Source organism: Lampetra fluviatilis, chromosome 3 (assembly GCF_964198595.1).
Source record: "Lampetra fluviatilis chromosome 3, kcLamFluv1.1, whole genome shotgun sequence".
NCBI classification, from domain to species: domain Eukaryota; kingdom Metazoa; phylum Chordata; class Hyperoartia; order Petromyzontiformes; family Petromyzontidae; genus Lampetra; species Lampetra fluviatilis.
In genome coordinates this window covers 12,379,201-12,402,549 of record NC_136277.1, presented here as the reverse complement: position 1 = coordinate 12,402,549, position 23,349 = coordinate 12,379,201, and the positions used below count along the sequence as shown (strand labels likewise).

Sequence of the window (23,349 nt, the reverse complement as noted above, 5' to 3'; positions counted from 1 at the left end):
ACTACTACAAACTACACTATACACTACACTACTACACACTACACTATACACTACACTACTATACACTACACTACTATACACAATACACTACACTACTACAAACTACACTATACACTACTATACACTACACTATACACTACACCACACCGGTGTGCTGTACTAGTAACGAATTGCCACGTTCTGTTCACATGACAACCCTTAACTATCCTTCAGACTCTGCCTTCTCGACAGACCTGTTCTCCACCTGAAGACGGCTGCTTGCGTTGTGGCCGAAACGTCGTGAGAATTGTTTTATTGTGTTTTTTATTTTTTTATTTTCCTTCTACGTGACTTTACCGAAAGAACCAAGAAGATGAACCCTTAACCAATTGGCTGTGTCGTGTGGTGGCGGGTTTAACGATTGTGGTGAGCCACGGAGAACGTGGTGACTTCGAAAAGTGTTTTGGTTTGGCCATGTTTGTGTTGTTGTAGTACGGAGTTAAACTGATGGCTTTAATCTAAGTTGTCTTGTGGTTGTTATTGTTGTTGTTGTTTGACTTGCATCCCACTGGGATTTTTTGCACACAGCCTTGGTGTACGGTGCTTTTTCTGGAAGATTTTTTCACTTTTTTTCTGGAATTTTCTGTTTGCGCTTAGTCACTTTAATATGTTTTCTCGTTCATTTTTGTTGTTGTTGTTGCGGTTGTACCCGATTCAAGAGCCGAATGGCTGACAGGGCTATACCAAATAAATGAAATGAAAAAAAACCTGAAAAAACGTGGAGGCTGTTTGGTGGTAAGGGCACCAGGGTTGGCGAGATGTTAACTACCTCGCCTGGCATGGGGCCGTCCATAAATGACGTCACGCACCGAGAGGTGGGGGGGGGGGTCAGACATTTGTGACGATGTGTGACGATGGGGGGGAGTGTTTGAGAAATGTGGCGTCACATCAAAATGCGCAACTTTAAATAAATGTAGACAACACGTTCTACTTAATTAAATTGACTTTTTAATAAAAGTTTTCTCTTACAACATTAGAGTGCAGCGCCACATTAAATAAGCACTACAATGACAATAGTTTAAAGCGATTTGAAGCATGTTTTATTTTCAAAATGGAAATATGGTTTTGGGGGGGGGGGGCAGAGCTTTGTGACGTCATATTTGAGTTTGATCCCGACCCTGACGATGCCTGCTGCTGTATATTTGGAGTTTGCGTGTCTCTCTCTCATCATCACCACGGTGGCTAGGAGATGTTAACTACCTCGCCTGGTATACAGGAGGTCGTGGGTTCGATCCCGACCCTGACGAGGCCTGCTGCTGTATATTTGGTGTTTGCGTGTCTCTCTCTCATCATCATCACGGTGGCTAGGAGATGTTGACTACCTCGCCTGGTGTACAGGAGGTCGTGGGTTCGATCCCGACCCTGACGATGCCTGCTGCTGTATATTCGGAGTTCAACATGTTTCTAGAGAAACACGCGTTTAAAGTATTTGTCTCCTTCTTGATTTGAAACGTTCGTGACTGCAGGAATCCATACTCTTTGGTTCTTATAAATTGTCCACGTGATAAGCCACTTGGTAAAGCTATCAACGAAGAGCTAAGAGCTCCAGTGGGTCCTTACCTGGTAAAAATAAATGAATAAAAATTGTTCAATTTTTAGATGTAATGCTTTCGTGACTGCAGGGATTCATCTTCTTGGTTCTTTCGGTAAAGTCACGTAGAAGGGAAAAAAATAAAATAATAAAAATAAAACATAATAAAATAATTCTCACGACGTTTCGGCCACAACGCAAGCAGCCGTCCTCAGGTGAAGAACAGGTCTCTCGGAAAGACAGACGCTGTCTTTCCGACATAATTATTTTATTATGTTTTATTTTTATTATTTTATTATTATTTCCCTTCTACGTGACTTTACCGAAAGAACCAAAAAAATAGTTCAGTTTAAATGTCCAATTGCGTTCAGTGCTCATCTTAGGCGCTTTGCTTATTATTTCCGGCCAGATTCAGAAGCAGCTGGACACAGCGAACGCGAGGAACGCGCCACACGTGGGGAGAGTTTCTTGCCGTTTGCTGCTGCGAGATTGACGCCTATTGAAGGATTAACACATTCCTCCTGCGGAGGGAGCTGGTAGGAACGTCGGGTTGCTCGGTCAATGGCCAGGGTCAACGGCCAGGGCGTGGTGTATTCCGCAAATATGGCCGACTGTGAGGGCGGGCACAAGCCGGCGTGAGTAGGTTAATCGTTGAGTTTTATAAGGGCACCACGGGGTGACCGGCCCCTCCCCACCCAGCCCCACCCCTCCCACCCCCACCCAGCCCCGCCCCTCCCACCCAGCCCCCACCCTCCCCACCCTCCCCCTTTCCACCCAGCCCCACCCTCCCCACCCAGCCCCACCCCTCCCACCCCCCACCCAGCCCCTCCGCACCCTCCCCACCCAGCCCCTCCCCACCCTCCCCTCCCCACCCAACCCCTCCCTCCCCACCCAGCCTCTCCCTGCACGACGGACGGACGGACACAATAATCCCCTGTGGGCTGGTGTAACCAGGAGGTTCCTACCAGTATTATTTTCCTTGCTTTGTCTAGCCACTAGGTGTCACCAGCGTGACGTTACAGCCAGTTAGAGGGGGGAGCGGTGGTGCAGCGGTTAGCGCGCTGCGCTCATGAACCCAGCCGCTCGTTGATCGATTCCCGCTCAAGGCCACCAACACCGTAGACGATTATCTGAACCGGTTCTGGGCCTCGCCTAGGTCGACTCGGCCTCAAACGAGCGCCTGCTGCGGTGTGTAGTGAGCATCGCCACTCGGTGAGACAAAGGCGGCCGGGCGTGGTGGTGCTGGCCACCCACCCCCTCGTGTGCCGTGCCGGCCTTCATAGGTGCTGCTACACGCGAACAGCACTTGCCCCTACAGTCTGTAAAGGCTATACGGGGAATCTTTGTGCTGGTGGTGATATTCGTGAAATATTGGTCACAGTAAAAAGTGCCATTACAATTGCACTTTCACCACGTAATTTAAAAACTAAAAATGTATTTCTTATTTTAGGGGCCGTCCATAAATGACGTCACGCGATTTTGGACGATTTTTGACCCCCCTCCCCCCGTCGTCACACGGCGTCACAAAAAGTCGAGACTCCCCCTCAAATATGACGTCACAAAGCTCTGCCCCCCCCCCAAAAAAAAAACATGCTTCAAATCGCTTTAAACTATTGTCATTGTAGTGCGTATTTATTAAAAAGTCTATTTAATTAAGTAGAACGTGTTGTCTATATTTAGTTAAAGTTGCGCATTTTGATGTGACGTCACATTTCTCAACCCCCCCCCCCCGCCTTGTCACACATCGTCACAAATGTCTGACCCCCCCCCCAGGTGCGTGACGTCATTTATGGACGGCTCCTTATCAGGTAATTAACATCTCCTATCCAACGTGATGATGAGAGAGACACGCAACCTCCAAATATACAGCAACAGGCATCGTCAGGTTCGGGATGGAACCCACGACCTCCTGTACACCAGGCGAGGTAGTTAACATCTCATATCCAACGTGATGATGAGAGAGACACGCAAACTCCAAATATACAGCAGCAGGCATCGTCAGGGTCGGGATCGAACCCACGACCTCCTGTATACCAGGCGAGGTAGTTAACATCTCCTAGCCACCGTGATGATGATGAGAGAGACACTGCAAACTCCAAATATACAACAGCAGGCATCGTCAGGGTCGGGATCGAACCGACGACACCTCCTGTATACCAGGCGAGGTAGTTAACATCTCCTAGCCACCGTGATGATGATGATGAGAGAGACACGCAACCTCCAAATATACAGCAGCAGGCATCGTCAGGGTCGGGATCGAACCCACGACCTCCTGTACACCAGGCGAGGTAATTAACATCGCCTATCCAACGTGATGATGAGAGAGAGACACGCAACCTCCAAATATACAGCAGCAGGCATCGTCAGGGTCGGGATCGAACCCACGACCTCCTGTACACCAGGCGAGGTAGTTAACATCTCCTAGCCACCGCAATTCGGTCATCACCACCACACCATCAATCCAAACCCCCACGCGGGCCTCCTGTAAGCCAGCAACGGAGCAGGCGAGGGTTGGTGGGTCACTACAACAAACATCGCTCAACTCCCCCCTCTCCTCTCTTTTGTTTACGATCAGAGCAAACAAGAAGATGTTCAGACGCTGTCTTTCCGACAGACCTGTTCTTCACCTGAGGACGGCTGCTTGCGTTGTGGCCGAAACGTCGTGAGAATTGTATTTTATTATGTTTTATTATTATTTTATTATTTCTCTTCTACGTGACTTTACCGAAAGAACCAAGAAGATGCTCGGTGTAGTGGGCACTTTGCTTCGTTCATCATTTCGTTTTTTAAAAATGCTTTGCTTAATGTTAACCCCCCCTTTTTAAATGAAAGATTTAATAAAAGATTTCTCGCTCTGCTCTCCTTACCCCGTCCTTCTCTCTACCCCCTCTCTGCCCCCCCCTCTCTCTCTGCCCCCCTCTCTCTCTACCCCCCTCTCTGCCCCCCCTCTCTCTCTGCCCCCCTCTCTTCCTACTCCATGTCGCTTTCGCTCTATCCCCCTCTCTGCCCCCCCTCTCTCTCTACCCCCCTCTCTCTCTCTACCCCCCCTCTCTGCCCCCCCCTCTCTCTCTACCCCCCTCTCTGCCCCCCCCCCCTCTCTCTCTGCCCCCCTCTCTTCCTACTCCATGTCGCTCTCTCTCTATCCCCCTCTCTCTCTACCCCCCTCTCTGCCCCCCCTCTTTCTCTACCCCCTCTCTTCCTACTCCATGTCGCTTTCTCTCTCTCGCTCTCTCGCCCTGTCATCTTTGGTTCTTTCGGTAAAGTCACGTAGGCAAAAAATAATAATAGATGACGACGTTTCGATCGCCCCACACAAACGACCGCCTGTGTGGCGGCGATCGAAACGTCGTCGTCATCTATTTTTATTATTTTCTACCCACGTGACTTTACCGAAAGAACCAAAGAGTATGGATTCATGCAGTCACGAAAGCTTTCAAATCAAGACCGCCCCTCTTCGTGCGGACTAAAACCCATCTGTCCCATCTGTATGGGACAGAGAGCCAGGGTCAGAGGTCGCAAACGGGTTTTGATTCCTTACCCGTATCCGTACCCAGCCGCACCAGGGTCGCAAACGGGTACCCGTACCCGGCCGTACCCGTACCCTACCCGTACCCGGCCGGGTATCGGGTAGGGTACGGGTATCGGGTACCCGATTGCGACCTCTGGGATGAAGCCATGTTGCAGGCGCGGGTGGATTGATTCTAGGAACTTGAATTGTGAGAAGAGACAAGGCGTTGGGCCGCACCAGGGTCGCAAACGGGTACCCGTACCCGTACCCGGCCGGGTACGGGTAGCCGGGTATCGGGTAGGGTACGGGTATCGGGTACCCGGTTGCGACCTCTGGCCAGGGTGCTTCTTCATTGCAGGGCCCACGTGGGCCACTGGGGAACACGTGGGTGGCCCATTTAAGTGAGGCCACACCCCCCACACCCTCCCGACCAATAGGAAAATAGTGACGGCACCCCCCTAACACCCCCACCCCAACACCCCCCCCAACACCCCCCCCTCCCCCCATCATCATCGTCATGGGCTGAACGATGAATCGATTTCAAATCGAGTTATCGCAATTTGAAATAATGCGATTGGGAAATCGCAAAGGTTGCGATTTGAACAGCTCTGTTACTTTCTTATTGGAATAGTTTTTATTATTATAATACATTTATTTATTTAACTTAACAATTGTTCCGTGTTTGATTGTTCTATTTCAATGAAAACATTTTAATAAATACATGTTGGAAGCAATTTATATCTTTTAAGTTCTCATCCTTGCATTAGAATATATAGAGCAGTTCATTTTTTGATGGTATCATCACTATCACCACCACCATCATCAACACCATCATCTTCACCACTATCAGCACCATCACCACGCCCATCATCACTATAAAACTGATGATCATCACTCTCACCATCACCACTGCCACCATCAACACAATCAAACAAATGGATCATCACTTTCACTATTACCACTACCAGCATCATTACCACCATCACCACTACCATCATCACCACTGTCACCACCACCATCATCACCATCACCACCATCGCTGCTCTCCCATCATCACCACTATCAAACCAATGATCATCACTGTCACCATAATAACCATCACCACCACCACCAATCAACCATCACCATTAACCACCACCATCCCCACCACCACCACCATCATCACCACTATCAGCACCATCACCACCACCACCAATCAACCATCACCACTAACCACCACCATCCCCACCACCACACCATCATCACCACCACTATCAGCACCATCACCACTATCATCACCATCACCACCACCAACCAACCATCGCCACTAACCACCACCATCCCCACCACCATCAGCACCATTCCCACTATCATCACCATCACCACCACCAACCAACCATCACCACTAACCACCACCACCATCCCCACCACCATCATCACCACTATCTGCACCATCACCACTATCATCACCATCACCACCACCAACCAACCATCACTACTAACCACCACCATCACCACCACCACCATCATCACCACTATCAGCACCAGCACCACTATCATCACCACCACCAATCAACCATCCCCACCACCACCATCATCACCACTATCAGCACCATCCCCACTATCATCACCATCATCACCACCAACCAACCATCACCACTAACCACCACTATCCCCACCACCACCACCACCATCATCACCACTATCAGCACCATCACCACTATCATCACCATCACCACCACCAACCAACCATCGCCACTTACCACCACCATCCCCACCACCACCATCAGCACCATCCCCACTATCATCACCATCACCACCAACAACCAACCATCACCACTAACCACCACCATCACCACCAACACCATCATCACCACTATCAGCACCATCACCACTATCATCACCATCACCACCACCAACCAACCATCGCCACTAACCACCACCATCCCCACCACCACCATCAGCACCATCCCCACTATCATCACCATCACCACCAACAACCAACCATCACCACTAATCACCACCATCACCACCACCACCACCACTATCAAACCAATGATCATCACTATGACCACCACCACCACCACCATCATCATCACCATCACCTGCCCACACGCACACAGCAATACGACCACATCACCCCCCGCATCACCATCAACCTCCCATCACCACTACCACCATCCCCACCACCACCATCATCATCACCACCACCACTATCAAACCAATGATCATCACTATGACCACCACCATCATCATCACCATCACCTGCCCACACGCACACAGCAATACGACCACATCACCCCCCGCATCACCATCAACCTCCCATCACCACCACCACCAGCCCCCCCCCCTCTCCACATCATCCCACGACGAGTGACGCGTCCCGCATGGACGCATGCGCGTGCTCTTGGTACCCTTCCGCGGACTACATTTTATCTTGGGGCAGGGGGGGGGGGGTGAAGGTACTATTTTTTCTCACCCCCCCCTACGGCTGCCCCCTCCCCCCCAGCAGGTCACGTGACCGATCAGTGTGTCGGGCTTCTCCCTGCAATGAGCACCGGGCAGTGAAGGGAGTTTGACGGAGGTGACGCTCATTTTTTGCTTTTCCGTTCCATCTCCCTCCCTCCCCTTCTCCCCTCTCTCTCCCCTCTATCTCCTCTCTCTCCCTCCCCCCTCTCTCCTCTCTCCCCTCTCCCCCCTCTTTCTCCCCTCTATTCCACTATCCCGGTCTCATCCTCCTACCCCCCCCCCGCCCGCCCTCCCGCTCCCACACCGTCACAGACAACGCAGTAGTAGCAGCAGCAGCAGTAGCCGCGTTCCTCCACCCACAACCACCTCCACCATCCACTCAAAAGCAGCAGCAGTAGCAGCAGCAGGGCTGTCAGAGAGAGAGAGAGAGAGCCGAAACCCTGGGGCATGGTGGAAATTATTTACCCGGCGGATTGGGTTTGATGGTGATTAGGGTTTTTTATTTTTTTTTCTGGTGTGGTTAGTTGGTGGTTGGTGGTGGTGGTGGTGGCGCGTGTAACCCAATTATTATATTTTTAAAAAACATTTTAAATTCATACAGCTCCCAACCCCATCAGCGAACGCACGTCGTCCTAATACGAATGCTCGTATAGGGGACAATTTGACGGTGAGAATCACGATGCTGTGATGCTCATTGCTGGGAAGCTGCTCGTGTCGGTGATCGTGGAGGAGGAGGAGGAAGAGGAGACATCAATGCGAGGAAGAAAGCGAATGTCGCGGCCGCGTGGATTTTAATTCGTCAGCTGCTGCTGCTGCTCCTGCTGCTGCTGGGAAAACGGCGATTCAAAAATCAAGGTCTCCACATAACGTCGTGTGTCAATGCCCGTGTCACATCACACATCGTGTGTCAATGCCGTGTCACATCGTGTGTCAATGCCGTGTCACATCGTGTGTCAATGCCGTGTCACATCACCCCTCGTGTGTCAATGCCGTGTCACATCACCCATCGTGTGTCAATGCCGTGTCTCATCGTGTGTCAATGCCGTGTCTCATCGTGTGTCAATGCCCGTGTCTCATCACCCCTCGTGTGTCAATGCCGTGTCTCATCGTGTGTCAATGCCGTGTCACATCGTGTGTCAATCCCCGTGTCTCATCCTCGTGTGTCAATCCCCGTGTCTCATCCCCGTGTCTCATCCCCGTGTCTCATCCTCGTGTGTCAATCCCCGTGTCTCATCCTCGTGTGCCAATCCTCGTGTGTCAATCCGCGTGTCTCATCCCCGTGTGTCAATCCCCGTGTCTCATCTTCGTGTCTCATCCTCGTGTGTCAATCTCCGTGTCTCATCCCTCGTGTGTCAATCCCCGTGTCTCATCCTCGTGTGTCAATCCCCGTGTCTCATCCTCGTGTGTCAATCCCCGTGTCTCATCCTCATGTGCCAATCCTCGTGTGTCAATCCGCGTGTCTCATCCCCGTGTGTCAATCCCCGTGTCTCATCTTCGTGTCTCATCGTCGTGTGTCAATCTCCGTGTCTCATCCCTCGTGTGTCAATCCCCGTGTCTCATCCTCGTGTGTTAATCCCCGTGTGTCAATCCTCGTGTCTCATCCCCGTGTCTCATCCTCGTGTGTCAATCCCCGTGTCTCAACCTCGTGTGTCAATCCCCGTGTCTCATCCCCGTGTGTCAATCCCCGTGTCTCATCCCCGTGTCTCATCCCCGTGTCTCATCCCCGTGTGTCAATCCCCGTGTCTCATCCTCGTGTGTCAATCCCCGTGTCTCATCCCCGTGTGTCAATCCTCGTGTGTCAATCCCCGTGTCTCATCCTCGTGTGTCAATCCCCGTGTCTCATCCTCGTGTGTCAATCCCCGTGTCTCATCCTCGTGTCTCATCCTCGTGTGTCAATCCCCGTGTCTCATCCTCGTGTCTCATCCTCGTGTGTCAATCCCCGTGTCTCATCCCCGTGTCTCATCCCCGTGTGTCAATCCCCGTGTCTCATCCTCGTGTGTCAATCCTCGTGTCTCATCCTCGTGTGTCAATCCTCGTGTGTCAATCCCCGTGTCTCATCCTCGTGTGTCAATCCCCGTGTCTCATCCTCGTGTCTCATCCCCGTGTCTCATCCTCGTGTGTCAATCCCCGTGTCTCATCCCCGTGTGTCAATCCCCGTGTCTCATCCCCGTGTCTCATCCTCGTGTCTCATCCCCGTGTGTCAATCCCCGTGTCTCATCCCCGTGTGTCAATCCCCGTGTCTCATCCCCGTGTCTCATCCTCGTGTCTCATCCCCGTGTGTCAATCCCCGTGTCTCATCCTCGTGTGTCAATTCCCGTGTCTCATCCTCGAGTGTCAATCCCCGTGTCTCATCTTCGTGTGTCAATCCCCGTGTGTCAATCCCCGTGTCTCATCCCCGTGTGTCGATCCCCGTGTCTCATCCTCCCTCGTGTGCCAATCCCATCCATTCACACGACACATGTGGACACAGGGCATGTAGCACCGCGCGCGTGTGTGTAGATGTTGTGTGTGTGAGTGTGTGTGTCTGTGTGTGAGTAGGTCGACTCAGCCTCAAATTAATCCCTGGTGCGGTGTGTTAAAACATTGCCACTAGGGAGACAAAGGCGGCCGGGCGTGGTGTTTGCCACCCACTCCCTCGTGTGCCGTGCCGGCATTTATAGGTGATCGTTAACAGCACTTGCTCCTACAGTCTGTTAAGGCTATACGGGGGATCTTTGTTTTTTTGTGAGTAGATGTTGTGTGTGTGTCTGTGTGTGTGAGTGAGTGTGTGAGTGTGTCTGTGTGTGAGTGAGTGTGTGTGTGAGTGTGTGTGTGGCTGTGTGTGTTAGTGTGTGTGTGGCTGTGTGAGTGAGTGTGTGAGTGTGTCTGTGTGTGTGTGAGTGTGTCTATGTGTGAGTGTGTGTGTGAGTGTGTGTGTGGCTGTGTGTGTGAGTGAGTGCATCTGTGTGTCTGTGTGTGTCTGTGTGTGTGTCTGTGTGTGAGTGTGTGTGTCTGTGTGTGTGAGTAGATGTTGTGTGTGTGTGTGAGTGTGTGTGAGTGTGTGTGAGTGTCTGTGTGTGTGGCTGTGTGTGTCTGTGTGTGAGTGTGTGTGTGGCTGTTTGTGTCTGTGTGTGTGTGAGTGTGTCTGTGTTTGAGTGTGTGTCTGTGTGTGAGTGTGTGTGTGAGTGAGTGTGTGTGTGGCTGTGTGTGTGAGAGTGTGAGTGAGTGTGTGAGTGAGTGTGTGTGTGGGTTCGATCCCGACCCTGATCGAACCCAAGACCTCCTGCATACCAGGCGAGGTAGTCAACATTTCCTAGCCACCGTGATGATGATGAGAGAGAGACACGCAAACTCCAAATATACAACAGGCATCGTCAGGGTCTGGATCGAACCCACGACCTCCTGCATACCAGGCGAAGTAGTTAACATCTCCTAGCCACCGTGATGATGATGAGAGAGAGACACTCAAACTCCAAATATACAGCAGCAGGCATCGTCAGGGTCGGGATCGAACCCACGACCTCCTGTATACCAGGCGATGTAGTCAACATCTCCTAGCCACCGTGATGATGATGAGAGAGAGACACGCAAACTCCAAATATACAGCAGCAGGCATCGTCAGGGTCGGGATCGAACCCACGACCTCCTGCATACCAGGCGATGTAGTTAACATCTCCTAGCCACCGCTCACGACCAATATCAGTGGCGAATATCTGAGACAGTCGACTCAGCCTCAAATGAGCACGCGGTGATGTGTCGGAAACATCTCCACTGGGGAGACAAAGGCGGCCGGGCGTGGCGATTGCCCCCCCCCCCCCTCGCGTGCCGTGCCGTTCTTCGTCGGAGGTGCTGCTGCTCGCTAACAGCCCTTGCCCCATCGGTCTGCGAAGGCTATCCGGGGGGACCTTTGTCTTTGTGTGGGCGTATTTCACAACTGCAGGAAGCGCTATGTTCAAGTGCTGGAACAGGCCCACGCATACACCTACACACACACGCACTCACATGCACCTACAAAGATAAAGCTCCCCCGTATAGCCGTCATAGACTCGTGGGGCAAGTGTTGTTAGCCAGCAGCATCCTATGGAGGCCGGCACTTTGGCACACAAACACCACCCACAATGCATCTGGCAATTGACCAAGCATCCAAAATTCGTAAATGTGAAGTCTGAATCACTCCATGGGGAGTTCATCCAGGAGGGGTGCCACGGTGGCTAGGATATGTTGACTACTTCGCCTGGTACGCAGGAAGTTGTGGGTTCGATCCCGACCCTGACGATGCCTGCTGCTGTATATTTGGAGTTTGCGTGTCTCTCTCTCTCATCATCATGGTGGCTAGGAGATACTAACCATCTCGCCAGGTATACAGGAGGTCGTGGGTTCGATCCCGACCCTGACGACGCCTGCTGCTGTATATTTGGAGTTTGTGGTGACTCTCTCTCTCTCATCATCATCATCACAGTTGCGAGAAGTTAACTACCTCGCCTGGTACGCAGGAGGTCGTGGGTTCGATCGCGACCCTGACGATGCCTGCTGCTGTATATTTGGAGTTTGCGTGTCTCTCTCTCATCATCATCACGGTGGCTAGGAGATGTTAATTACCTCGCCTGGTATACAGGAGGTCGTGGGTTTGATTACGACCTTAACAATGCTTGCTGCTGTATAATTGTAGTTTGCGGTGTGAGAAAATAATAAATTAAATAATAGCATACGACGTTTCGATTGCAACACAAGCAATCGTCATCAGGTACAAATGAAAGAGAAAACAAAAGCTAGTGAAACTTAGAAATATAATGCAATACAACACAGAGAGTCGGCTAACATAACAGTAGCCGGCTGATGATGATTGCTTGTGTTGCAATCGAAACGTCGTGTGCTATTATTTATTTTATTATCTTCTCTTTATACGCGACTTTACCGAAAAAACCAAAGAGCTCTTACGAGGTCTTTTTTTCCCCTCCCCATCGATGGGGTGTGGCCGATGTGCATCGTCTCCACCAAGTCATTTCATTGGCTCATCAGAAACCTTTGTTGGTTGTTCAGCCAATGAAAAATAAGTTATCTTTTGAATTTCAAGCAACGTAAATCTCTCTGTGTCAGGCAGGTATAACACATTCCTGCGGAGGGAGCTGGTAGGAACGTTCGGTTGCTCGGTCAATGGCCAGGGTCAACGGCGGCGTGGTGTATTCCGCAAATATGGCCGACTGTGAGGGCGGGCACAAGCCGGCGTGAGTAGGTTAAACGTTGAGTTTTATAAGGGCACCACGGGGTGACCAGCTTCTCCGCCCACCCAGCCCGACCCCTCCCACCCCCCACCCAGCCCCACCCTCCCCACCCAGCCCCTCCCCACCCAGCCCCTCCCCACCCTCCCCACCCAGCCCCTCCCCACCCTCCCCTCCCCACCCAGCTCCTCCCTCCCCACCCAACCCCTCCCTGCACGACGGACGGACACAATAATCCCCTGTGGGCTGGTGTAACTCGAGGTTCCTACCAGTAGTATTATTGAATAAGTATTGAGATATGCTATATAAATATATTCATATAATTAGCATTCTAGTTCTGAAATATGGACCATGAACTTTGGATTAGTGGTGGTTCCAAAACGAAAGACAAAAAAGAAAAGTAGGCGAGAGAGGCAGATTTGCTTCAAAGTGTTTCACTCATTGCCAACGTCTTTCAAAAGCCTTCTGATAGCTAGTAATGATGACAGCAGCACTATTGTCAGCTGTGAGGTAGGGACCAGCACTAGTTCAGTTTCCAGTAATGTTGTCACTCCCCCAGAGCCATCCTTTGAAGGTGAACCCTCAACAGCTAGCTAATAACACTGGTCAACACACCTTTTCTGGCACAAGGTATTCCAACGGTTTTAAGGTAATGTTGGGGTGCTGATTCCAAATCTGGCATCAGTTTTAGTCTATCACATCAGGTTTTTGAGACATCAAATATTGCATTTTCAATAAAAACTGCAGAAGAAAAATATTAAATAAATGTGGATATCTACATAAAATTATATTATAAGCACACTATCCTAAAAATACAGCGCCATAGTTTAACACTAAAGCAGTCACTGACTCGCAACAACTTGCAATCGTAAGTGACAGAGTTAATTTCGGGTAAAATCAATGAAAATGGGGTATGCCGATAGCATAAAAATTACATGTGATAGAGCAAATCTGAGATCAGATTTGGAATCAGCACCCTGTGAAATTAGTCTAGAACAGCTGCAAAAGTCCAGGCCAGAAAAAAATGTTTTTTTTTGTTGTTGACCAGTGTGAATGGTATACAAGAACCATCATTTCCATCTCAGGAGCAGTTGGGCAGTTCACAAGAATCAAATCAGCGACCAAGCCATTCCTGGTGCTATGGGGTCACTGGCCCTGCATGATGGCAAAGCACTTACAGTGGCATTGTTGAGTCGGTGCTTATTGAAAGTCCCCTTCCAAGACCGCAGTGAAACAAGTACCCAGCTTCAGTCCGAGATAGAGCGCTTGATGGAAAGACGAGAAGTTTCAACGATGAACTTCTGAACTGGATATTGCCAAATGGTCAGAATGTGTGTAGGCAGTGGCTACATTACTCATCATCAACAGGTTGTGTGGACTGCTTTGCATGCAAACTGGTCTTGGTTCTTACGGAAAAGTCACGTAGAAGGGAAATAAAATATTTTTATTATTTTATTATTTCTCTTCTACGTGACTTTACCGAAAGAACCACGAATATGAATCTATGCAGTCACGAAAGCTTTACATCGAAATGAAAACTGTTCTCCGGCAAGCTCGGTGGCTTTCGTCAGGGGTTGAGTGACTGGAAGAACTCTGAAAGAATAGGGGAACACGAAAAGAGTGCAGCACACAGATCATGCATGCTTGCCTTGCTCCAGCCGACAAAGGGGCAGGGCCATAGATGCAGATCTCATGCAGCAACTTGATGGGGAACGTAAACACCGGAGGGAGATTTTGAAAACAGTTGTAGCAGTGATCAAGTTCTTGGGTGAAAGAGGACTTGCGTTTAGGGGAGATGATGAACGGTTTGGGTCAACGCATAACGGTAATTTTCCTTGGCATCCTAGAATTTCGATTTAAAACTTTCGTGACTGCAGGTATTCATCTTCTTGGTTCTTTCGGTAAAGTCACGTAGAAGGGAAATAATGAAATGATAAAAATAAAACATAATAAAATAATTCTCACGACGTTTCGGCCACAACGCAAGCAGACACCGTCTGAATGACCATTCAGGTCTTTCTGACAGACCTGTTCTTCACCTGAGGACGGCTGCTTGCGTTGTGGCCGAAACGTCGTGAGAATTGTATTTTATATAGTTTTATTTTTATTATTTTATTATTTCCCTTCTACATGACTTTACCGAATATACAAACACAGACATAATTTCAACCGTGATGATGGTTACAAACTGAGTAATCATTGGAAAGATGTGATTAACCATGCAAAAATGATGTAACTACGCTTATTTGGCCAATCTTATTTGACAGACAACTATTACAGGTTATTGATAGACAGCCAGGCTTGTTTTACCATGCTTAGTTGTTTTGTCCTTTTCACACTATTGTTATGTAGGCCAGGTTTAGTCACAAACCGTACCTCTCCATAACAAAGGCTCACCCTCTTAAGCCTCACCTTACCATATGAATAATAAAAAGTGTGCCGTACTTGGCCCTTCCCCCCTCTCCAACCATTATATATACGGAGTGGTAGCTCTTGCAATCTCTCATTTACTTGATACAGTTGTCGTGGCTGTGACGGTTCCACCTGAAGACGGAAGCTTGTGTTGCCTCCGAAACGTCGTGATTTTTATTTTTTATTTTATTTTACTTTTATTAATTTTAATGTTTTACCTACGTGACTTTACCGAAAAAACCTAAGAATATGAATCCTTGCAGTCACGAAAGCTTCAAATCTAGAATGAATCCTAGAATTGCCATCACAATTTTGACCCATTCTTAGCTGAACACGTTAAAAAGTTTGGCGGAAAATGAAGAGGCACAGTGTCCTGTTTGTCATCGACAAAATGTGAAGAACTCATTGAGCTAATGGGTCAGAAAACTCGCCAAACAATAGCGGATGACATTCGGGATGCCAATTATTTTTCAATAATTGTAGACTCCACCCCAGACTTGTCACACGTGGACCAATTGACGTTCGTGTTCCGGTTTGTTAACAGCAGCGCGAACGTGGTGGAGCAATTCCTGTGCTTTGAGCCAATTGAGAGTCGCACTGGACGAAGTTTAGCAAACTTCGTGACTTTGATGGTGGAGGGCCTTGGGCTGGACCTTTCAAACTGTAGAGGTCGTCTTCTTGGTTCTTTCGGTAAAGTCGTCACGTAGAAGGGAAGTAATAAAATGCTAAAAATAAAACATAATAAAATATTTCTCACGACGTTTCGGCCACAACACAAGCAGCCGTCCTCAGGTGAAGACCAGGTCTGTCGAGGCGACAGCGTCTAAATGAAACACCACCACGCTTGGAGCGTCTATTTAAGCTGGGTTGAAAGGGGGGGAAAGTGCACCTTGACAAAATAATCTGCATATCAAGAGGAATTTAGCATATTTATGGGAAATGCAGGATTGCGACTAGTACTGCTTTTGAAATGCGTAGGAGGTGGGCGGGGGGTTAGAGGTCAGTCATATGACGATGCAAGCAGCATGTCAGGAAAATACGATGGGCTACAGGCCCAACTGAAACACACACAAAAAAACCCTCCGATAGAGGATGTGCATTCACTTTACTTAGTTGGTGTTAACACCTTAGCCGGCAGTAGCCCAGAGGCTGACGAATTTTTTTTTAAACACGTTGCAGCCACTGTACACATTTTGCTTTTCGTCCACACACAGATGGGGGAAAGTCTTTCGGAAGACAGATGTCAGACTGGCATTAAAATCGCTGTCCAGTACTCGGCGGAGTGTTCGGGCAGAGTCAACCAAGGCACCGTGGAGAAATGACACCCACATTAGAGAGGCCTTCGGTGGTACGTGCAACGATGATAATGAGAGATACTCGAATTGAGGCCGCTGGACTTTGTGTTAAATTGGACACCTTAGAGATGGTGTTCGTGGCACGTTTCTGGGACGTCGTACTTGACCGGTTCCACGCGACGAGCATGCACCTACAGAAAAGTGACATTGACATCTCTGCAGAGGTCGCAAACGGGTTTTGATTCCTTACCCGTACCCGTACCCGGCCACACCAGGGTCGAAAACGGGTATCCGTACCCGGCCGGGTACGGGTAGCCGGGTATCGGGTAGGGTACGGGTATCGGGTACCCGGTTGCGACCTCTGCATCTCTGTAGCAGCACAGCTTTTGTCTTCGTTGAGGAATTTGGTGGTGGGACAGCGAGACCAGTTTGAGGCTTTTGAAAGGGCAGCCTTAAATGTGTCGGGTGTCTCTCAGTCAGATGAGCACGATCTTCAGCGAAAGAGGAAACGCAAAACATTTGCAGATGAGAGCTCAGAGCCAGGTGTGACACTTAAGGGGAGGGAGAAGTTCAAAATAGAAACATTAAATGTGGTCATTGATAAGCTAGTGGCGTGCCTGGAACATTGCTTGGACGCCTACAAGCGTTTGACCGGTCTCTTTGGAGTTCTGTTCAAGTCACATCAGGTGTCTAACAGCGATGTCATAGTGGAAAAGGTAAACTCACTCGCCGCTGCATATCCATCAGATCTGGACATGAACTTTTCCAACGAACTCATCCAATTCAAGTCTTTCATGTCTTACTCTTTGGTTCTTTCGGAAAAGTCACGTATCAAGAGAAAATAATAAATTAAATACTAGCATACGACGTTTCGATTGCAACACAAGCAATCTTCATCAGGTATAAATGAAATAGAAACACAAATCTAGTAATACTTAGAAATGTAATGTAATACAACAAAGAGTCGGATAACATAACAGTCAACACCCTACCTGGTTGATTACGTTCTTGCTGAGAATGCTAAATTTCATGTCTGACTCTGAGGTTCAGAAGTGCCCAACTAAATTGCTTGAGATGTTGCGGGCACTTCATCTGCTAAGTCAGTGTTCCCCAATGTTTTCGTGGCACTTCGGATTTGTCTAACTTTGTCAGTGACAAACTGCCCAGGGTGAGCGGACATTTTCCCTTTTAGGCGAAATAAAAAAAGTGAGCTGCGAAGTAGCATGTTGCCAAACACGTCTCAGCTCAATAATTGTTTTTTTACCCTTCTATCTGGCAACAAAACTAACACCTTTTTTTACAAGGAGTCATGTTTGCATAGACCACAATACCTGCGGCCATAATGCAAAAAAAACATAACTCTGATAATGTATGCACTGTCCTTGAAGTTGATTGGTCCACACCCGAGACAGCTTTCCTTAGAGCCTAGTCTCACATGGTGTTGGACCAGATGACGCCAAAAGGCGCACAACTCAAAGACAATGCACCACCAGAGTATGAGAGCTCGGAGTAAGCATTTAGTTGTGCGCCTGGCAAATGAGGTACCAATGGTGACGTCTCAGCTCATTGTCACTTATGTCAATAGAGTCAGACCTTGTCAGACAGCTAGATTTTGACTATCTAGTGCACGGGTGGGGAACCTTTTTTCTGCCAAGGGCCATTTGGATATTTATAACATCATTCGCGGGCCATACAACATTATCAACTTAAAAATTGGCCTGTTTATACTAGATTTTTTTTTATTTTCTTGCTGTGGATTTCACACCTGATGATGATTGCTTGTGTTGCAGTCGAAACGTGGTGAGAATTTTTTGTTTGATATTTTTATTATTTTATTATTTCCCTTCTACGTGACTTTACCGAAATAATTTCGATTTAAAGCTTTCGTGACTGCAGGGATTCATCTTCTTGGTTCTTTCGGTAAAGTCACGTAGAATGGAAATAATAAAATAATAAAAATAAAACAATAAAATAATTCTCACGACGTTTCGGCCACAACGCAAGCATAACCAAGAATATCTGTTATATTTGGTCAAACATATCATTAACTCACCCCTAATGATGTGATGGCTGGTGATGTTAGCTGGCTATTGATGATGTTGCTGCTACTCGCAGCTGCTTTTCCAGGTTTGCTCCTGAGATGTATTGAACTTCGAGTCCCGCCTGCGGTTGCCTTGGCAGGGCCACACCGAATGCTTTCGTGGGCCTCACACGGCCCGCGGGCCGGACGTTCCCCACACCCTGATCTAGTGAATGATTTTACGAGGAGCAAAGCAAGAAAGACACCAACAATATATGACAGCGGGGGGAGGGGGGGGGCCTCCAAAAGACACGTGCCCAGGGGCGTCACGTGACCATGATGTGGTTCTGCCTCGTGTGCCGCAGTGCCGGTGCTGCTCGCTAACAGTGCTTGCCCCGGCAGTCTGTTAAAGGCTACACGGGGGAGCTTTGTCTTTGTGTCGGAGTAGGATGTGTAAACGTCCCCACCCTGGGAGACATAGGCGGCCGGGCGTGGTGCTGGGCACCCACCCCCTCGTGTGCCACAGCGCCGGCCTTCTTAGGTGTTTCTACTCACGTTCTGTCGAAGGCTCCACGTGGCAGCTTTGCCCTCTGTGTTCGCCACCCCGCGTAGGAAGGAGGAAATCCACAGCAGGACATTTTTTGGTTTGGACATGTTTGTTTGTTGTAGTACAGAGTTAGACTGATGGCCTTAATCTAAGTTGTCTTGTGGTTGTTGTTGTTTGACTTGCATCCCACTGGGATATTTGCACAGGGTTGGTGTACGGTGATTTTTTCTGCAATATTTTGCTGTCTTTTCTTGGATTTTCTGTTTGCACTCAGTCACTTTAAGATGTTTTCTTGTTTATGTTTTTTGTTTGTTGCGGTTGCACCCGATTCAAGAGCCGAATGGCTCACAGGGCTATACCTAATAAATGCACTTTGAATTTTGGAATCTGCGAGGTTAAACGAACGTTTACGTTTAGCGGGGTTTTTTTTAACGCGCGTGCACGCCACCTTTGCCCATTTTAAATGGGACCCCTTCGAAACCCGCTCGGGTTGAAACCGCTTCAAGTGTTCAGGAGGCTACTTCGGGCTGCAATCCGTTCGCCTGCTGCTGTCGGTTCCGATGCGTCTGCGAGTTTTTCGACCTACCCTGATCGATCGTTTCTCTTGCCTACTCCCACCTAGCTTGAGCGTCGATTAAAACTGACACCTTTTTTACGAGGAGTCATGTTTACATAGACCACAATACCTGCAGTCATAATGCAAACAAAAAACACAACTCTGATAATGTATGTGCACTGTCCTTGAAGTTGATTGGTCCACACCCGAGACAGCTTTCCTTAGAGCTTAGTCTCACATGGTGTTGGACCAGATGACGCCAAAAGGCGCACAACTCAAAGACAACGCACCATCAGAGTATGAGAGCTCGGGGTAAGCATTTACACCATTGGAACCTCATTTGCCAGTAAAAATATTATAATTTTTTTACCCTTCTATCTGGCAACAATACGAATAACTGTAATGCGCCTTTTCGATTTGTCGACGTACCACCAGTGTTGACGTCCAACAAAATGGCGCGGGCGGGGTGGGTGGTGGATGGTCGCTAAAATAGGTACCGTTTTGTTGTACGTCAACGTTTGGGTCGTCGGGAAAATCGAAGGCGATTTGATATTTTTTTTTTGGTGTTAATTGACATCGGCTCACGGGAGCATGCAACGTAAATGAGAGAGAGACGGGAACGGGACTGTTGGTGTGATCAGAACCACACCGGCCCACAGATGACATTTAGATATAATTTAATATAATTTTGTTTTCTACAGCTTTCCGCACGGTAAGCCGCTTCGTTGAACTATCTGTTGTGGCCAGGTATTTTTTTTACTATTTGCCTTTTTATGTTGACCAGGTACAGGCGCACAGTAAACTCCAAATATACAGCAAGCGTTTGGGTCAGGGTCGAACCCACGACCTCCTGCACACCAGGCGAGGTAGTTAACATCTCCTAGTCACCGTGATGATGATGATGAGAGAGAAACATCACAAACTCCAAATATACAGCAGCAGGCATCGTCAGGGTCGGGATCGAACCCACGACCTCCTGTATACCAGGCGTGGTAGTTAACATCTCCTAGCCACCGTGATGATGATGATGATGATGAGAGAGAAACACCACAAACTCCAAATATACAGCAGCAGGCACCGTCATGGTCGGGATCGAACCCACGACCTCCTGCATACCAGGCGAGGTAGTCAACATCTCGCCACCAACGGAGAGAGAAAGACATTCAGTGGAGAGAGAGTAGGGAGAGAGCGTGGAGGATGAGACTGAGAGATGGGCCTTACCTTGTAAAATAAAAATACAAACCAGTTTAGTTTAGTCTATAGGTCTCTGCGTCTCTCTCTGGATCTCTCCTGTATGTTCATGCATCTCGATGCGTTTAGAATATGTTTTTCTTGCCGCTATACATTTCCCACGTGACGATAATCCACTTTCGTTGAGCTGCGATCATTTGTGATCGCCAAGGTCGCTTCTAGAAACGACCTACATTTATCTCAGTGGGCCTTACCTGTAAATGTGAACTACTTCGCCTGGTATGCAGGAGTTCGTGGGGTTCGCGATCGTGACCCCGACGGCAGAGGTCGCAAACGGGTTTTGTTTATAGATTTGAAGCTTTCGTGACTGCAAGGATTCATATTCTTAGGTTTTTTTCGGTAAAGTCACGTAGGTAAAAAAATTAAATTAATAAAAGTTAAATAAAAATGAAATAAAAATCACGACGTTTCGAAGGCAACACAAGCTTCCGTCTTCAGGTGGAACCGTCACAGCACGATTGCTGTATCGTGATTTTTATTTTATTTTTATTTTACTTTTATTAAATTATTTTTTTTACCTATGTGACTTTACCGAAAAAACCTAAGAATAGGGTTTTGATTTCTTACCCGTACCCGGCCGCACCAGGGTCGCAAACGGGTACCCGTACCCGTACCCGACCGTACCCGTACCCTACCCGTACCCATCTGGGTACGGGTAGGGTACGTGTATCGGGTACCTGATTGCGACCTCTGGGATGAAGCCATGTTGCAGGCGCGGGTGGGTTGATTCTAGGAACTTGAATTGTGAGAAGAGATAAGACGTTGGGAAATGAGTGACAAACGGTGACTCACCAGTGACTCACGGCCTATCCGTACCCGGTCGCACCAGGGTCGCAAACGGGTACCCGTACCCGGCTGGGTACGGGTAGCTGGGTATCGGGTAGGGTACGGGTATCGGGTACCCGGTTGCGACCTCTGCCCGACGGTGCCTGCTGTTGTATATTTGGAATTTGCGGTGTCACTCTCTCTCTCTCTCCCCCCGTGGTCGCGTGGATTTTTAAATCCTTTATATTAAGTTCACTTGCTTGCTTGCTTGCTTACGACCGTGCAAATCTTTCGGTCGTTTTTTAACCCACTTCCCGTGATCCAATCGAGCTGACATTTTGCACACAGACTCGTTGTGCGTCACACTTTCTTTTCGTGAAATTTTTTATCAAAAATGTTACACTTTTTAGGAATTTTTTTTTATATTTAATTACCAATTGCTTAATGGTGGCAGGCAATCATCTGACCCATAGGTGGCAGCCATCTCAAGCCAGAGGACGAGAGGACTCTAGCCGCCCGTTTCAAAGACCAATGTGGGCTGGGTTGTGGCCCATTGAACACGCATATAAAGGATTTATAGTGAAAAACTTTGTTTTTACGGGTTAATTTTTTTCTCTTGGGGTCCACCGGGGATTTCCCCTCCACGTTTAGAACCGACGTCACGCGTCCTGCAGAGTTATTTGTGCTGCTGCTGCTCGAAATGTCCACGTGACCCACGACGTGCCACTTGGTTGCGCTGTGATCATTTGTGATCGCCAAGGTCGCGTCTGAAAAAGAGCTACACGGAGCTCACGTGGGTTACCCTACCTTGGTAAAAGAAAATCATGAATAGATTCCGGCTCATACATCCATCTCTCACGGGGCTTGTCGCTCCGCCGATCCATCTCTGATCTCGTCTCACCTGCGTCTCCTCCTGTCCACCTCGCTCGCTCGCGCTCTCTCTCTCTGCGTCATAAATATCCACGCGACGATCAGCCACTCTGTTGAGCTATCACTTGCGATAGCCAGGTAGCAAGAAAATTTGAAAATCTTTTTTTATTTTCTCTCGCTGTGGATTTCACACCTGATGATGATTGCTTGTGTTGCAGTCGAAACGTCGTGAGAATTTTTTATTGTTTTATATTTATATTATTTTATTATTTCCCTTCTACGTGACTTTACCGAAAGAACCAAGAATATATAACCAGTCTCTCAACAAATGTATAACAGATGTACATCAAATGCATACACAGTTATAACGCACTCACTTTTTGTCTTATGGCTCTTACAACATCCGCGCGTGAAAGTCCTCCTGTTGCTGCTACTGCTACGCGTTAAGCTGCGTTGCTACCTCTGCGGGGGGGGGGGGGGGGGGACACACACCGTGACGCTGCCGGGGAGATGAAATGACGACGCAGACTCTCCCGCGCTAGCAGCGCTGCTCGTGGCGTGCGACCACGCCAAATCGAAAAGCGACCGACGCGAAAATTTCGTCAAAAGACCGACCACCGTTTGCACATCGAGGGATCGCGTCTGTCGGTGTCTATGGGTCTCTATGGGTCTATATGGGTCTCTATGGGACTCTAAGCGTCTATATGGGTCTCTATGGGTCTCTACGTGTCTATATGGGTCTCTATGGGTCTCTATGTGTCTATATGGGTCTCTATGGGTCTATATAGGTCTCTATGGGTCTCTATGGGTCTATATGGGTCTCTATGTAACTTTGTCGGTCTCTATGGGTCTCTATGGGTCTCTATGTATCTATATGGGTCTCTATGTGTCTGTATGGGTCTCTATGTG

At 48.6% G+C, this 23,349-nt stretch overlaps 1 protein-coding gene across 5 annotated transcripts in view; it reads left to right on the top strand.

Annotated features, from left to right (window-relative positions):
• Window positions 1–7,818: 7,818 nt before the first annotated feature.
• Window positions 7,819–23,349, top strand: part of LOC144952367 (uncharacterized) — a 158,069-nt gene continuing 142,538 nt past the window's right edge. For all 5 annotated transcript variants that reach the window (XM_078882767.1, XM_078882790.1, XM_078882760.1 and 2 more), the window contains exon 1: window positions 7,819–8,381. The gene's annotated coding sequence lies outside the window, so the exon portion shown is untranslated. The remainder of the gene's footprint in view (window positions 8,382–23,349) is intronic.